Here is a 15,893-nt window from a genome sequence, read left to right on the forward strand (position 1 = left end):
TCTTGAGGGCAATAATTTCCATTTTTTCTACTAAGAGTGACAGATGCGAACCATCCCATTGACCATAATTAATCTGTGTTTAAAATGAACAGGCTGCATAGAAGTGGAGCCATAGCCCAGGGTCTGAGGGCCCGCGCCACAGTACTATCTGTCTGGCCCCATGCATCTCAGTGTAATTATCCCATTGCCATGAATAATGGGACAAGGGGGGATCCGAGTGATGCTTTGATAGAGATGAGATTAGTTTAATCAAGTTCATTGCTTGGGCTGGGCCACCGAATCTCATCATCGTTCCTCTCAAATCACCAGACCCTCACCCCACCCGCCAAAGCTCCTTTTACGCCTGCCACATTAGCCAGAAAAAATTTATGACATCGTTAGTTTTTAAGTGCTACCTCTGTTAGGACAATACATACTTAAAACAGAAGGCTTTGTGACAAAAGGATTCATATTAAACGGGGCAAAAGCAGGAGTCCTGAATATCAAATGGTCTGTAGGAACATTTACAACAGAAAAAAAATAGATACATAACACAATAATTATATATTTATTTAGTAAACTTATATATTTATTGTCTCAACAGATTTATGAATTACACTATCTCATGCTTTCAAATATAACCTTGGCCAAATAATTGAACAATTTAGCATCACATTCAGATTCATCATAAAGAAAAACTGTTGGTTTAGAATAGTTTAGGCACCTCCCATTACAAATTCAAACATGGGATTTGTCAATGTAATGTGTTATCCCCCTGAGGCAAGCATTCAAATAAAAAAAGAAAGAAAAGTACAGGGCACTCTGCGTATTTACAGACAACAAATCATGTTTGGCAAAAAGTGACAAACCCAGCGTGCGGCAAAGCCGGTGGACTCCTATAGTGATCTTAGCTTGGAGAGATCCATAAACACATGTTCCCTACAGCACACCATCACTCTCTCCTGCTGGCCTGACGTCAGAGGACAGGGCTTTATCTGTCTACAGAGGACGGCAACTTTGCAAACAAAGCCTCAAGTGAAGCCTCTCGGAAGTCCCGACTTTGACTTTCTCCTAGCTTCGTGTCAACACACCTCTCCGCAGCCCCCTCCACACGCACACACAAAAAAAAATACCACTATTACAGCACAATTTGGGAGCCATTCATCAAATAAGACATAGGATTAATTAAGCCTGAGGACTGAATTAGCCTCCCTCTTTGCTCATCAAGGTGTACCCTTGGCCTGGGGTTGGAGAATGGGGAGTGGGGGCTCCTCGGTGGTGGTGGTGGGAAGGGATTGGTGGGTTGGGGTGCTATTTCATACAACTCGTATGTGTTTATTAGCCTAGACCACAGATTCATGCTGAGACAGAAAATGAAAATTTCTTTAGCACCAATTTGCTTATGATGTACGACAGTTCAAAAACTCCAGAGGGGAATGCTACACCAGTGCTCTTCATTACATATTAGCTTTATGACAATATATTTACCAGAGATCGAGGCCTTGTAGGAAAATCTTGACAAAAGATTGACTGACAAAACCTATTTCCCCGCAAGTGCTTTTCCTCCTAAATCAAACATATACATCCATTTCCCAAGTATAATGCCTGTTGAAGCCAATATCACACATGATATATCACAATGACACTCAGCCTTTCAGGGTTGTTTTTAGTTGAATAATTTCACTCCCATAACAAGATCAATGACATTAGGGCACAGCAGGCAGACCGGGCTCTTCTGTTTGGTATGTTTGATGTGTTATGAAGTCTGAAATAAGTAAAGATTCCCTCCTCTATGGAGCAAAAAACATGACATGCATACATTCATACCTTGCACTGAGTTCATTAGTCCATAGCATCCTGTCCCTGACTGAAGAGGGTCATGGTTTTGATGAATGGACTGTGTAGCATGTAGCTTCAGGCTAAGATTCAGCACCTCAAGAGGCAGCGAGGACTCAACACTGGATGGAAAGAAGAAAAGAAAGAAAGGAGGAAATGAGGGAGAGAGAAATGAATTTGGATTACCCAGGAGTTCTGTCTCTCCTGAGTCCTGCATCCAAGATACATTAGGAATCTAATGTGCTATTATTCTCTATCACCCCCCTAAGCCTAAAACATCTGTCCTTGGGGTGTCTCTGGTAATAGACAAGGGCTTTCAGACCCCTCGCTACTACAAGATAGCAGCTTCTTCAAGGGCCCTTGACGTCCGGCTGACTTAATCTGCAAGTACTTCCACAAAATTGACATTGCCTAGAGTGTATAGCAATGAGCAGACAATGGCGTTACAGAGCATTTATATTTCAGGAGTGCTTCCAGGGACAGTGAAACCTGACCTTTAGAAGAGAAAGAATTGGATTTCTTTTTACTGGTTTTTCTAACTTCAGAAGACTTTGATTTGACATTTGAGTTTCTTGAAGGTTAGTCGAAGGTGTGCGGATCACTTCAGAGCACGTGTGGGTGGGTTGTATGGAGATATGTTGTATTTAGTGTGTGTGCCAACAGGATTCACAGCTATGGATCCAGGTTTTTTGGGAGAGCTGGAGAGTAACATACAATATCACAGTACTGTAATAACGCTTGTTATCTCCTGTTTTGAAATTGTGTGCTTTTGCAAAGTAATAAAAGGGTTAAGCTAGCAATGAATGACAAATGACGTCTGTGTAACACATATGTGAAGTGGTGAAATGACAACAATTTCAACAATGATTGTGATAAACACAGGAAATGCAATTTACTTAAAGTCAATTCTTCTTATGTTAAATAACTTCTTCTCGGTTAAATAAATCACTCCTACATATGCTGATCTACAACCAAGCAACTATTTAATGCTATCTATTCGTCTTAAAAATACAGTGGCCAGATTTTTCTCTACATGAAAACAGTTTAAAAAACGGAAGTGAATATTTCAATTAACAGTTACATTTTTAGTGGAGATAGGAGATCAGGAACAACAAAGTACTGATGAGCAGAAAAATGCATTGTTGGTTTTGATGACAAATAATATGGTGCATCTTTACCTTAACGAATACAAATGGCAGAAAATTCAAAAGTATTTCATTGCCACCCTTTTGTGCCATTTCATTTTGAAACAATGGCCTGCTGGTGTGGCGTTTCTTTCTGAAACCTAAACGCATCAGAGAATAACTGTTTTCATATGATCACGGATGCAATATTCATGATACTCATTTTTAACATGAAAGATCTGTTAATGGAGGCATAGTATTTGATGTTGTATTTCTACTAATTGAATTAAATCTAGTCAAAGAGCAGAAATATTTGTCTTTAAGGCTTTTGGACCTTCAAGCTCTGATTATAAATGCATCCCATTAAATGAAAAGAATATATCTTGATTCATTCATTATTAAAGAGATAGAGCAAAAATACTATGAGTACTCATTAATTTAGGAGAAATAATGTTTCATTCTTACGCAGGACAACGCCGCAGTAACTCTCCTTTTAGCCCATGGAGTACCTTATATTCATCATATATGGTAATGGAAACCAAGCAACCTGTTTAAATAGAAAGTTTCTTTGCTAAAGAGATGTGGGCTGAACAGATGGCCAACCCTGTGCCTTTCACTACTGTTTCTATTGAGCAATTAAAAGTTTCTGGCTGTTTTTCTCTCATCCCCCCTCCACCGTCCCCCAAAGTACAGATTGCAAACATGACAAAAGGTCAAATATCTGCAAGGGAAAAAGGAGTGGAACAACTGTTCCACCAAGCTGCTGCGGCCACAGCTGTTGTACACGCGGACGAGTATTCACCTGAACGAGGACTGGTAATCACCCCACACCGAAGTGAATAATTAGTGTAATAATTACCAGGCTTAAAATGAATCTATGAACTGCCCTCTCTCACAATGCCATCAAGAATAACAGGTGTTGAAAGTGCCTTGAAGGGACAGAGATTAAAGATTATTTCGTTATCCCGAGTCTCCTTCAGGCACAACTGTCTTGTGTTTTATCCTGTCATCCACAGCGAGGGTCATGTGGGGGCTCATTTTCCTCTGGCTTGGCAGTTCTGGGAGCTAGGCATTTGACAGAGAGTGAATGTTGTTTAATCTGGGAGTCTGGGCCGTCCTTGAGCTTCCTGGACACTCCATGTCCACATAACCTCCAGCTACATGGAGTTAGGTTCTACTAATGCTTATTATTAGCTGCCATAATGATTGTTACTTGTAAAAAGAAGAACATAAATAAAAATTGCATTTCTGATATTCATGAGACTAAATTAAGTTTTCTTCATTAACTAAAAACAGGGAGCACTTCCCCTTCGCTTCGGATTTCTTTGTAAAATAGTGGACATCTTTTTCTGATTTGTGTGGCAGCTTTGTGGCTGTATCTGTTGTGACTTAAGCACCGAAGCAAGTGAGCCTAGGGGTGTTTGTTCTTGTAAGACTTACTTAAAGACTTGTCAAGATGCCACAACTCGCGTGCTGGTTCCAAAGCTCTTTCTGTGTTGATTATTCAGACTTCCTGTGTGTTTTTGAAATTGCTACAGCAGGTGTAACACATCTTAGACACAGCGAATTAAATATTTGTTTCTAATGCTTAACAGAGTGGGTTTTGTGTTTCCATTACACTGAAACTGGAATAGTCCCAGTAGTATTACAGGGAAAAAATATATAAACGATAATTATTAAAACTGGCGAGGCTATAATATTGTAGTGAGAAACCATAATGTCACAGTAGTTTTGTGTGGTGCGAAAGGATCTGCCTGCATAAACAGCTATTTGTATGTATTCCTCAGTGTTTCCATTCAGCAATGACTAGAATATGTGAATGTCTATGCAAAATCAAGATAAATGTGCAGTTGAAACAGACATTGGTTGATTATAGTACCAATATGACATCTCACACTTCATCTTTTACCGTGGTCTGTTGTGTTATAATGTTATATCATTAGTTTTCCTGACAGTGATTCAGCATGCAGACATCTACCTCATTGACCTGAGCTGTGTTTAAATGTAACCTTCTTTTGGCCCTAGCCATCGTTTGTCAATTCTCAGCTGTCAAATACACACAAATTGGACACAACCTGTCATTTACCAGCGACAGTGAGATACAGAGGGGTTGCAAAACACAAGCAGGGCAATTATCTGCATCCCGTGGTTACATGGTCTGGGAGGTTAGCAAGTTGTTCCTGAAAGATTACCACCTCTAATTTCTTTGGGGAGGATGGGACCTTGGTTCTGCTGCCAAGCCTGCTTTTCAGGTCAGGGCTCCCTGAATGTTAACTAAGACCCAAGAGCAGGTCAGCACGCAGGCCAAGGGACCAGAGGAAAGCATGCGCCCTACTCTTACAGTGGCGGCCAGCAAGTCGTGCAGAAAATAGCCATCCATCTTTGGCACGATCCTAATGATCCACTGTGGGTGATATCTGTGGTTAGGAAGGCTATCCAGGTAGTCCTCCACTGGTGCCTCCCTGCAGCTAAGTGCAACACTGATTCTGAAATCTCTGCCAACAAAAACACAGACTCACTTACCAAAGAAATTCTCTAGTATTTCTTCAGGAGGAGGCAGAATTGTTTGATGTCCTCACAGCTGCTCATCAAGCCTTTGGTTGTCTTCTTTAAGCTATGCTGCAAGACATTTTCATGCAGTACCACAAAGGCGTGTTGTGCTTTCGTTTTTTTCTTTCTTTCTTTTTTTTACTTTGATCTAAATTATGAAACACTCGGCTCAATCTCAAACTGTTATGAGCACTGCAGCTATGTTTCTGAAACTGTCATAGCCCTACATTATATTTTAGAATGCCATTCAATGTCTTCTTTACTTTTTTGCAGGCAGCCAGCGAGACTGCATAAAATACATAAGTGGAATACGCATGTTCACACAAAAAGTGGTGACTTCTTCTGCATGTGGGACACATGAAAAATCTCAAATTAAACAAGAAAAAAATAAACAATGATATAAATAATTAGTAACTATATCTAAAATGATTTTAAATTTGGATTAATTAGAATTAGTTGTAATGCACTCCACTGAACATCTGTAGTAAACTAAAAATCCACAGTAAAAGTCTCTTGTTTCCATTGCCTTTAATAAAGATATACTTACATAGTAAACCATACAAATCTCGGTCAGTATCTGTAAAGACAAAAACATAATTGTTATAGCAAAAATCCATGCTTACATACACATAATAACATAACATTTGTCTTTACACAATCGGGCAATCGTGGCTCAAGAGTTGGTAGTTCATCTTGTAATAGGAAGGTTGCCGGTTCGAGCCCCGGCTCGGACAGTCTCGGTCGTTGTGTCCTTGGGCAACACACTTCACCCTGGTGGTGGTCAGATGGCCCGGTGGCGCCAGTGTCCGGCAGCCTCACCTCTGCCAGTGCGCCCCAGGGCAGATGTGGTTACAATGTAGCTTGCCATCACCAGTATGGGTGAATGACTGAATGTAGTGTAAAGTGCTTCGGGGTCCTTAGGGACTAAGTAAAGCACTATACAAATACAGGCCATTTACAATATCTCATCTAACACATATAAAAACTGGTATTTTGTTTTCATACATTCACTAAAAGCACAACCTTGTAGTAAATAGTATATAATATGCACAGAATTTATCAATAATCCCACATCAGTGCATGTTAGATGCTTTCCATATACAAAAACATAAATACAAAACTAAAGAAGACCAGACATCATAAGCTTCAGCAACACATCCCTTGTCATTTTATTTAATTTGGTTTACAAAGAAATGGCCAATTAAAAAATAGCTTCATTACTTTGTTAATAAAGCAGAGGATTGACTCGAGGGAACTTTTCAATTGGAAGTTAATTATGCAGTCTGGTATTCTCAAATGTTCTCTGCAAATGTACAGTGAGACTATAATGCTGCTCTGTGCTCTGGTTCAATTTCATATTTGCATAGCGGAAAGAGTGCCATGTGTTTTGCAGCTCAGGCACTCAGCTTGTTTTGGTGGTATTTGTATGTGTGGAGATGCATTATTGGTACATCATACCTCACTCGACTCAGTTCCTGGGACATAAGGTGGTAATCCCCAATGTTTGATTTTCAAAACATGAGTATAATCAGATATTTATGTTGCTGATGCTCCGTAATCCACAGAGCATCTAAGTACAAGAGCTAAATAAAATGTTCAAATGGTGCATATAGATAAAAATAAGATACAGTTCATCTAAATCTCTACAATCTGTGAGCTGAACAGAACTCCTAATGCTTTCACCTGTCTTCATTGAATCGTGCAGGAAAGCTCAGGGTAAATGATGCTTGAACAGCAGGAAGATCACTCATTGTTAACCATATGGTTTTGTGTGATAGGTCACCAGTGATTCTGAGGGTTAATATCAAATGCCCAAACACAGACAAGGGGGACCCACGCATATTAATGATAGTGCATATTCCCTTGTGCAAAGGAGATCGGATGAATGGCAAATGTGTTTTCTGGCGAGGTGGGGGTATTGTTTTCAGTAATTTGATAATCAGTGAATAAGTGCTTTGTATATCTTCTTACCTGAATAATGTGATAATATTTTAATTCACCAATCATTTCACGTTACACTGAGATGCTCCGAATTCACTCGTGAAATTCAAATATATATGCATCACTAATGGTTAGAATGAAAAGTGTCTCATTTCTCCTCTTTTCTTTTGGCGACATTTCTCTTTACATTAACAGTGAGTGGGATCTGCCCCCACCCCGAGCTACAATAAAAAATATATTGGCTTTTAACAGTTAAACTAAAACATATGGATGCTCAAGGCCATTCCAACATTGTGCGAAAGCCTCGAGGCTTTTACACAAAGTGCAGCTTCCCTACAAATCTGCAATAAGCAACCAAAACAACCACCGCTTCATGTGAGAATTAGCAAACAGTTATCATTTCTATGACATAAAAGAGTCCGTGCCAACATGCACTGAAATAATAAAATATTGAAATGTCTATGAAACATAAATGTGAATTCTTGCTACATCTGTCTCTTGCTAATTGAGTTGCTACCAAGAATGTTAGTACTCTGGAGAATAATTTGTCAGTGCAAAACATCGAATGGACCAATTTATTGGTTGCTGCAGGCTGTGGAGTTCCAACAGTCTTTGATCAACCTTTTTAGGTCAGTATCTCTCGAAATACAGAGAGGAGAATTACACAGCAGAGAAAATATTTCATCTTTTTAAAAGACAAGGAAAAGTATTCTTGTAGTTACGTTGTTTGGCTGTAATAGTGAATAAATTCTTTGCTTGAAGCCAGAAAGGGAAAAGGGAAGCTTTTGTGCACAGTATTTATTGTTTTGCATGGCTGGAAACTTAAACATTTATTGTGAAAAAGTGACAGTAAGAGTAATTATAAGTTTTGTTTTTTCTCATCACGCGCTGGATGTAAGATGCACGCACTGACAGTTACCGGTAGGTATTTCTGACACACTAAATTAAAAATGTTCTTCAAAGAGTTTTGTGTTGGCTGAGGGGTTGATCAGCCTCTGATTTTGAAATAGTCTTGGCATTTTGACAGTGAATGTACTAAAGGTTGTTTGACATATTCTGCAAGCATCAGAACTCTGTTTTTCCCAAATAATATTATAACTCTTACAGTTAGAAATAGAAGTTGTGTGTCGATCTTTAAGACGAGTGTCCTCACTGAACCTAACTAAATTAAAAATTCACTGTTATTATATAAATAGTGTTGTAGCCTGATGTGCAGTGTACCAGATCTACCCAATATTCCTATAAGAGTAAATATTATCACCTAATCTAACCTATTTAACTTAACCTTAAATGGTACACTGCAAATGATATAATATTAATCTATAAATAAATAATATTCTTTGTAGCTTGTTAGGGAAAAACAACCTAAAAAAATGTGCCTTCTAGCTTTTTCTGTACAATTTTCCATCCATTTTTTTCTCTTTTCTTCCACTAATGCTGGAGCCTATCCTGGGTGTCATAGGGTGAGAGCTGGGGTACATGCTGGATAACAAACAGAGACACATAACACATTCCTAACTACAACCAATTGAGAATCACCAATTAACCTAACAAGCATGTGTTTGGACTATGAGAGGAAGACAGAGAACCCGGAGAGAGTACACAGGGAACGTGCAAGCTGCACACAGAGGAGAGGAGCTGGGAAAGAGCTGGCTGGAGGATTCTGCCAGACCTTCTTCCTTTAAGGCTACAGTGTGACCCACTACACCACCATGCTGTCAGTTTAGTTCCCACTGAAATAAAACAATAATAAAATCTTTTGTTAAGATCCTGTTGTTGCCGAGTGCACAAGAAGCTTAGCAGCTTCTTCCTGACAACATTTGTCCTAGATGTGTAAAGACTATACTTACTACTTGTAAAGGTGCTGTTTTAGCACCAAGCTTCCTGGAACAGATACTAGTCGGAGCCAGTAACTCTAACTCGTATAGTGACATTTTAAACCACATCCCCTGTTTGGCCCCATTGTAACGTTTTACATGAACAGGTTATATCTGGTTAAAACACCATATTTGAGTTTCTAACATACTTAAATTGCAAATGACAGTATGCCATTTTTCTCTAAAAAATATAACATATTAAAGATGAAAAGAGACACACACTGTATTTTAATTAGGAGTGCAGCTGTTCTTTTTCTTGCTTAGCAGATTTCGTTATGAAATGGCCAAGAGTCTACACGCTGATCACCTTATCCCATTCATTATATCTATGAATGTTCCCTTGACCGCATGACTGGAAAGTCTATTAATGCTGGCAGGAAAAGGTAAAATTGAGTGGTACATTTAAAAATGCTGAATTGCTTTAATTAATTTTGTAAAAGTAGACTTAGCTAGTAGAGGTCTATTCTCCTGCGTCCTTTTCAAAAATGCTGTCTCAACACCATGCCAATGCTTTGCGCCCACACGAATTTCAAAGTAGCCATGTATACTGACATTCAAATTAATGTAAAGTTGCATTAATAATTAATAACATATGAGAAATCACAGTTTAAAAATAATAGGTACAAATCATTTGTGAACTGAAGGATACTGAGGATATAGTCACAAAGCAAATATGTGCATAAAATTATACTAGTTTTATTATATTGAAACTATATTACTATTAAAAGTTTTAAACTGAAAACAAAAAAGTCATCGCTTAATTCAGACACAACAAACTTAAACATGTTTGCTTGGAATATATCTACACTCCAACAGTGAGGTCACGCAATTCATTTTTACTCAAAACATTTCAATGAGGCCCTTAAGATAAAACATCAGGTTGTACAGCGCACCACATCATTAGCTCACACATGTACAGCATCTCAGAGGACCTTTAATTTGAGGAGGAAGAGTCTGTTCCTTCGCTACGAGGTTAAAGAGTGGGTGACAAGTGTAGAAAATCACAGCGGAATGGATTAATTAGGTAGACCTAAAAGCATATTTATCAAAGGCTAAGCCATACAGGCATTATCTTAGAAAGGATCTAATAAAGATGTGCAGGTTAATAGAATAAAGGGCCTTGAATAGAATGTGTGCTTATACATAAAATATCAACCACCTCCCACATGTAAAAGAATCATTAGAATATACAGATTAACTGTTACGGCAAGCAGATTCTTAACAACTCAAACGACCTTCATGTGGTTTGACAGCGGCAATTTGCTTCCTGTGGTCACTCTGATTAAAATGTCAAAGCCTCTGACTTAATTCGTTTTGGTCAAATTCCACATGAAAAGGGCCAATATTTGCTCAGAGAGAAAAGACTGATTACATAAACCTGAATACGCTGATATCAAAAAAATAAATATTTAATGAACTCCCTTAATCAGAAAACACCACGCTGCTCCACTGAGGAAATAAACAGCCTGGTGATTCTAGCTGAATCATCTAAACGGTGTCAATCACAAGTGAATAAGGAGGGCTCCGTTCCCGGGTAGTGATGACTGATGGCCCTTCAGCGGCGACTGAGACAGACAGAGCTGATTGAGAGAGCTTATCTTTATGGTGGAGCCATGGAATTGTTAACAGGATGTGATGGCTTGCGTCCGCCGAGTTGAGCTGGGAAATAAAGCTGTTGGGCTCGGGCTGCCTTGCCATCATTCACAGAGGTAATGATCTCTGTCTGGCTCAGAAGTAAGTAATAGTCTGCCCACAGGTTAGTAAGGGCATGACACAGCTACCCTGACAAAGTTAAACTTGGACAGATGAGCGCAGGGAATATAATAAATTTAATAGGCAGTTTAATAAAAAATTAGAATATGTGGTGAAACTTAGAATTCATAAGAGGTGTGCATGCTTCTTTTTTTCTATCCGCAGACATTTTTAGCTTTTTTCCTTATGACCCATAGAGGAATAATGTCATGCAGCTGTAGAGCAAGAGATCTGCAAAATACTAAACATAGTTCTTAAACCGCCATTACTATGCCATTACACCTTGGCATTTACTGGGGCATTTCTCGACCACATTTTGCATGGCGCACACGATATTCCTCACGTAATCAAAAGGAAGGCATATTGAGGGAAAGCAGTCAAAGATCTAGCTCCACTCAATTAGCTTCAGCAAGATAATTAATCAGTTCAGTATGCACATCCAAGTCTCAGAGGCGTCTTTGAGATAATTGTTCTCATTGACTTGAATAATTATTTGTTTGCTGATTTAATTATTTTCACATTTGGAAAACAAATGAATGCGTGCTGGTACATACTTTGGATCTTTTGTTTTCTTTTGATGTATGCAGGTGAGTGTCAGACTAAAAGAATGACTGATGACTTCTTTTCGGAAAATATCTCTTGAGAAATTATCTGGAACCAAATTCAGACAATTGTGTTTTTTTAAACCATAACCTCGACGTGAAGACAGTCAATAAAACATAAAATGTTTCTTCCTCGTGGCATCAATACAAACTGCGATGAATCAAAGGCTAATATTTCTCAGACAGAAGGTCATCTCAGGGTTACAGATACAGAGTCTCCGTACACTGTCTGGCACGGTGAAAACAATTGTCAGAGTCCTCGGTTCACACCATTACAAGTGTGACTGAGACCTTGCGGCTACTGTAGCAAATAGCACAAATTATGGGGGCCATTTTAATAGCAGTCTCTACTATTTATCATGCTGTTTTAAATGTTTTGCTCATTTGTTTCCATTAAATATTTCATCTTCCCTTAAATATTCATTTAACTTCCTCTTTAAATTTTTTACCAGTCTCTTTTCGGTTGCTATCTTCTTGCCTCCCTTTTAGGCTTTGCAATCATAAATAATTATTCATCTACACCCAAAAAGAGATTGCATAAAACATGCACATGAATCCTTTTTGTCTTTTCTCATTAGTGATATACTTCGAGTAGCCTAAATACTTCCCGCTACCCCACTTATGGAAATTGGTCAGAGAACCTTCCTAATGATTCTGCTTCACAAATAGCATACAGCCTGCGTTTCTGATCCTAACGTTCACCCTATCCTTTCAGGATGAAAGGCGGGGTCTGCTGCAGATCCCAAGTTTGTGTATTACTTTTAAAAGGAGGACTAATCCTGACATATTATCCATCAGACAATGCTGTTTTAGATTTTACTGTTTAAACCCAATGCTGGGCCGCAGTGGACCAGCTGTACTCTGAATGCCTGCTTCTTGGTGCTTAACTGTATATTGAAGAAAGAGATTTACCAAAAAAAAAGGTGCAACACAAAACCACAACATTTCTCTTTCACTGGGTTTACTGTCTCATGTCCTTCTCATTTGATAGTATTTTATTTTCAAATTATTTAAATATTTCTCACTTTTGTTTGGATTTCCTAAAATATTTCCAGGATTCACTTAACTAAAAATAAAAAGTCATCACATCATTTATAAATATTTAAGATAAATTGGTATTATTGGTATTAAGGCAACATTTGTCTTAATTTGTTGGACAATTTCAACTTGCCTTATTAGCATGTAGTGCCATGTTGGAAGGTGAAAGGGAAGCATAAACTCTCAATTTGACTGGATTATCCTTTTGTGATGAGGCCTAATGATCCAGCAGAGTAAATAGCAATGTGTTAATTAGAAATTACAGTGAATGATCCGCTGCACACAGAGGAGGTATTAATCAGGCTGCATCGTTATATTATACTCAGAGTTGTCTTTTCTTTTCTTATAAGAATAAAATATCTAAAAAAAAATTATATTATTTCCAATGTAGCTGATATGCTCCTAAAGAGCCAACTGACCAGCAATGCGTGTAAATAAAACCACCCCTAGCTGTGACTGAAATTATATTATACTGAAATTAACTATTTAAAAAAAATATGTACATGCTGTTCAGTAACGTATTTATTCCTCAATTCGTATGTCTTTCCTAATTTGTTTTTAATTTGGAAAATATTATGGAAAGGGCCTTGTAATTGTGGCTGCAGCTGCCAGTTACTTCTGAATAAATCTCAGACTTTGTCCAATTTGGACGTTGCACAGTTCACAGCAGATTTTAATCAATAAAGGTGTCTACAGCATTTAAGTAAGCATTTGCCTCCACCTAGTGGTAAATGTTGGTTACTGAGGCTAGAGCTATATAGAGCTGTATATTTTTCAGTTCTTATAATTTTACATTTTTTAATGATGTTAACAAAAAAAAACTATACTATCTTTTAATGATTTCTTTGAACTGATCTTTTCCCCAGGTGAACTGATTGTACAGCATGCATCTTTAATGACTTTAACAAACAAATACTGGGTGCACAAGTTTGAATTTAGTTTGGATTTTCTCTAATCCGCACAGCCAAAAGTATAAACTCTTAGCATGTACATAAACTTCCTTTTTTTTAATTGTAGTTTTAATTTATTTTTTAAATAAATGGTGCTGAAGGTTCCCATTAGTGATCACATTTGACTACAACTGCTAATTTCTCATCACCTCTCATCATCAAAAGGATTTCTTTGACAGCACTAATTGGATTGAGCAAAACTTTTTAAAAGGGAACGTCTAAGCAGCTCAGTGAAGAAGGAAAATTGTAGACTTGCATAAGCTGCAAAGGTCTTGGGGCAATTTCTAAACAACTGCAGATTCCAAGATCATCAGTTTAAACAAGTGCATTGTAGGTTATTTTCATGTGTCACTTTGCCAAAATCTGGAAGAAGTGTCCCAACTGTCACCCTCAGATAAGAAGAAATTGGTTAGGATGTTCAAGAACAATCCAAGAACCACCAAAACTCAAGCCTGTGAGGGTGCTGACAAAGAAGGGAGCCTCTGCTCCAGTAAAGAGCTATGTTTGCGTTTCACAATAAAAGTGAAACTTTCAAACCTAATAACACTGAACCAGCTGTCAAACTTGGTGGTGGTATCATCATGTTCTAGGATTGTTTTGCTATCAGTAGTACTGGCACATTGCACAAAGTGGAAGAAATAATGCAGGACTACCTCAAAATTCTTCAGCTTCATCTCAAATCAACAACTGTTGCAAAGCATGCATCAAAGCCGGTTTTGGAATGGATAAAGCAACTGGAATGACCTTTCCAAGGCTCTGACCAAAACTCTATTGAAAATTTGTGGACTATGTTTGAAAGCTGGGTCAGTGCCAGGAAACCAACCAATTTAAATGAACTCTTCTGCCAAGAAAGAGTAAAATAAATTCAAATTCAAACTTGTGCACCCAATTTTTGTTTTTTAAAGTCATTAAATATATGCACTGTATCATTCCACCCTGAAAGAAAGAAGAGTTCAAAGAAATCATTAAAGCCCCCAATTACCATGATATTCATGGCCATGATGAGTGTATGTAAACTTCTGACAACTCTGCATTCTTACATACAAAACTGAGTATTATTTTGTGCACACAAAATCTCTTGGCTGGAGGCTGCAGGTAGAAAGCTGATAAAACAGACAGGGCTTCTAAAATACCAATTCCATTGCATTATACACAGGACTGGTTCAGTTTACTTTGCAATAGTCAGCTACTGACCATAACTGACATTATTTCATGTAGTTAATAACTAAATCCATTAATTTAGAATTTCTTTGAAAGTAATTACTGCAAAGTTAGAGATGGATAAAGCATTACACAATAATGCTTTTCTTTTCGGTATTTCTATGCAAACAGGAGAACTTTGCATATTCAACATTTACAGTTAGTCAAACCAAATTAGCCTTGCAAAAACAGAGGCCTACTATACAAGACAGGCTACAAGTATGCACTTCAACAGCTTCATTATTTCATTGGTAATGATGAATAAAGTCATATTTTAAATAATTACTGAAAGGATAATGAAGTAATCACTGACAAAGTAACTATAATCCGATTACATATCTTTTTAAAAATGAATTGCGCTCAGAGTTACTTATTTGTGTAACCTTATTAGCTAAGAGATTATTTGCTGGATTAGGTATAAATGTTACTGCCCTAATGTAATGAAATATATCATAACACAAGCTCTTTTTACAGTGTTGCCTTTTCAGACACAGCGTCACTAATGCTTATTAAATAAAGTGAATAAAAAGAAAAAGTGAAAAAAAAATTACTTTGGCTTGACCAAATAACTAGCAGTTACTTCCCACTATAAGAGAGAACAGTGCGATTCCTAGTATAAACCATCAGACGAAATCAGCACGTTGCGGTTTTTAACATTTAACCCACTGCTGCACGAATCACTAATGGATAGCAAGATGAAAGCAAAAAATACAATTTGGACAACAGAGCTGGATTAGAGACGTGTGTGAACCAGACTGCGTAGTCTCTACCTTGTCATTATATGTTTCCAGTATCAGCAGAGGGCAGTGAAGCTTGCTAGGGTAAAGACACTTCTGCGGCTAATGGAAGGGCCGTTGCTATTAGGGGTTGCCAGATTTGCTCGTTTTCCACGGACCAGAGCAGTCTGAGCGATTAACTCTTTAGGTATATTGCGTTGTTTTGTTTTTTATCATTATTATTACATACTTTATAATCTACATTGTGCTAACTTTATTTTATGTGGGACACTCAAAAAGAAGTTTCAGTTTTGAAAATAGAATATCA

At 37.9% G+C, this 15,893-nt stretch overlaps 1 long non-coding RNA gene across 1 annotated transcript; it reads right to left on the reverse strand.

Annotated features, from left to right (window-relative positions):
- Positions 1-1,806: 1,806 nt before the first annotated feature.
- On the reverse strand, positions 1,807-15,687 carry LOC143419357 (uncharacterized). The gene is made up of 4 exons (XR_013099321.1): positions 15,620-15,687; positions 6,037-6,066; positions 5,463-5,558; positions 1,807-1,937 (listed from the first exon to the last, which is right to left on the reverse strand). It is a non-coding gene; the product is annotated as an uncharacterized LOC143419357 (long non-coding RNA).
- Between the last annotated feature and the right edge of the window lie 206 nt (positions 15,688-15,893).

Source organism: Maylandia zebra, linkage group LG7 (genome assembly GCF_041146795.1).
Source record: "Maylandia zebra isolate NMK-2024a linkage group LG7, Mzebra_GT3a, whole genome shotgun sequence".
NCBI lineage: Eukaryota > Metazoa > Chordata > Actinopteri > Cichliformes > Cichlidae > Maylandia > Maylandia zebra.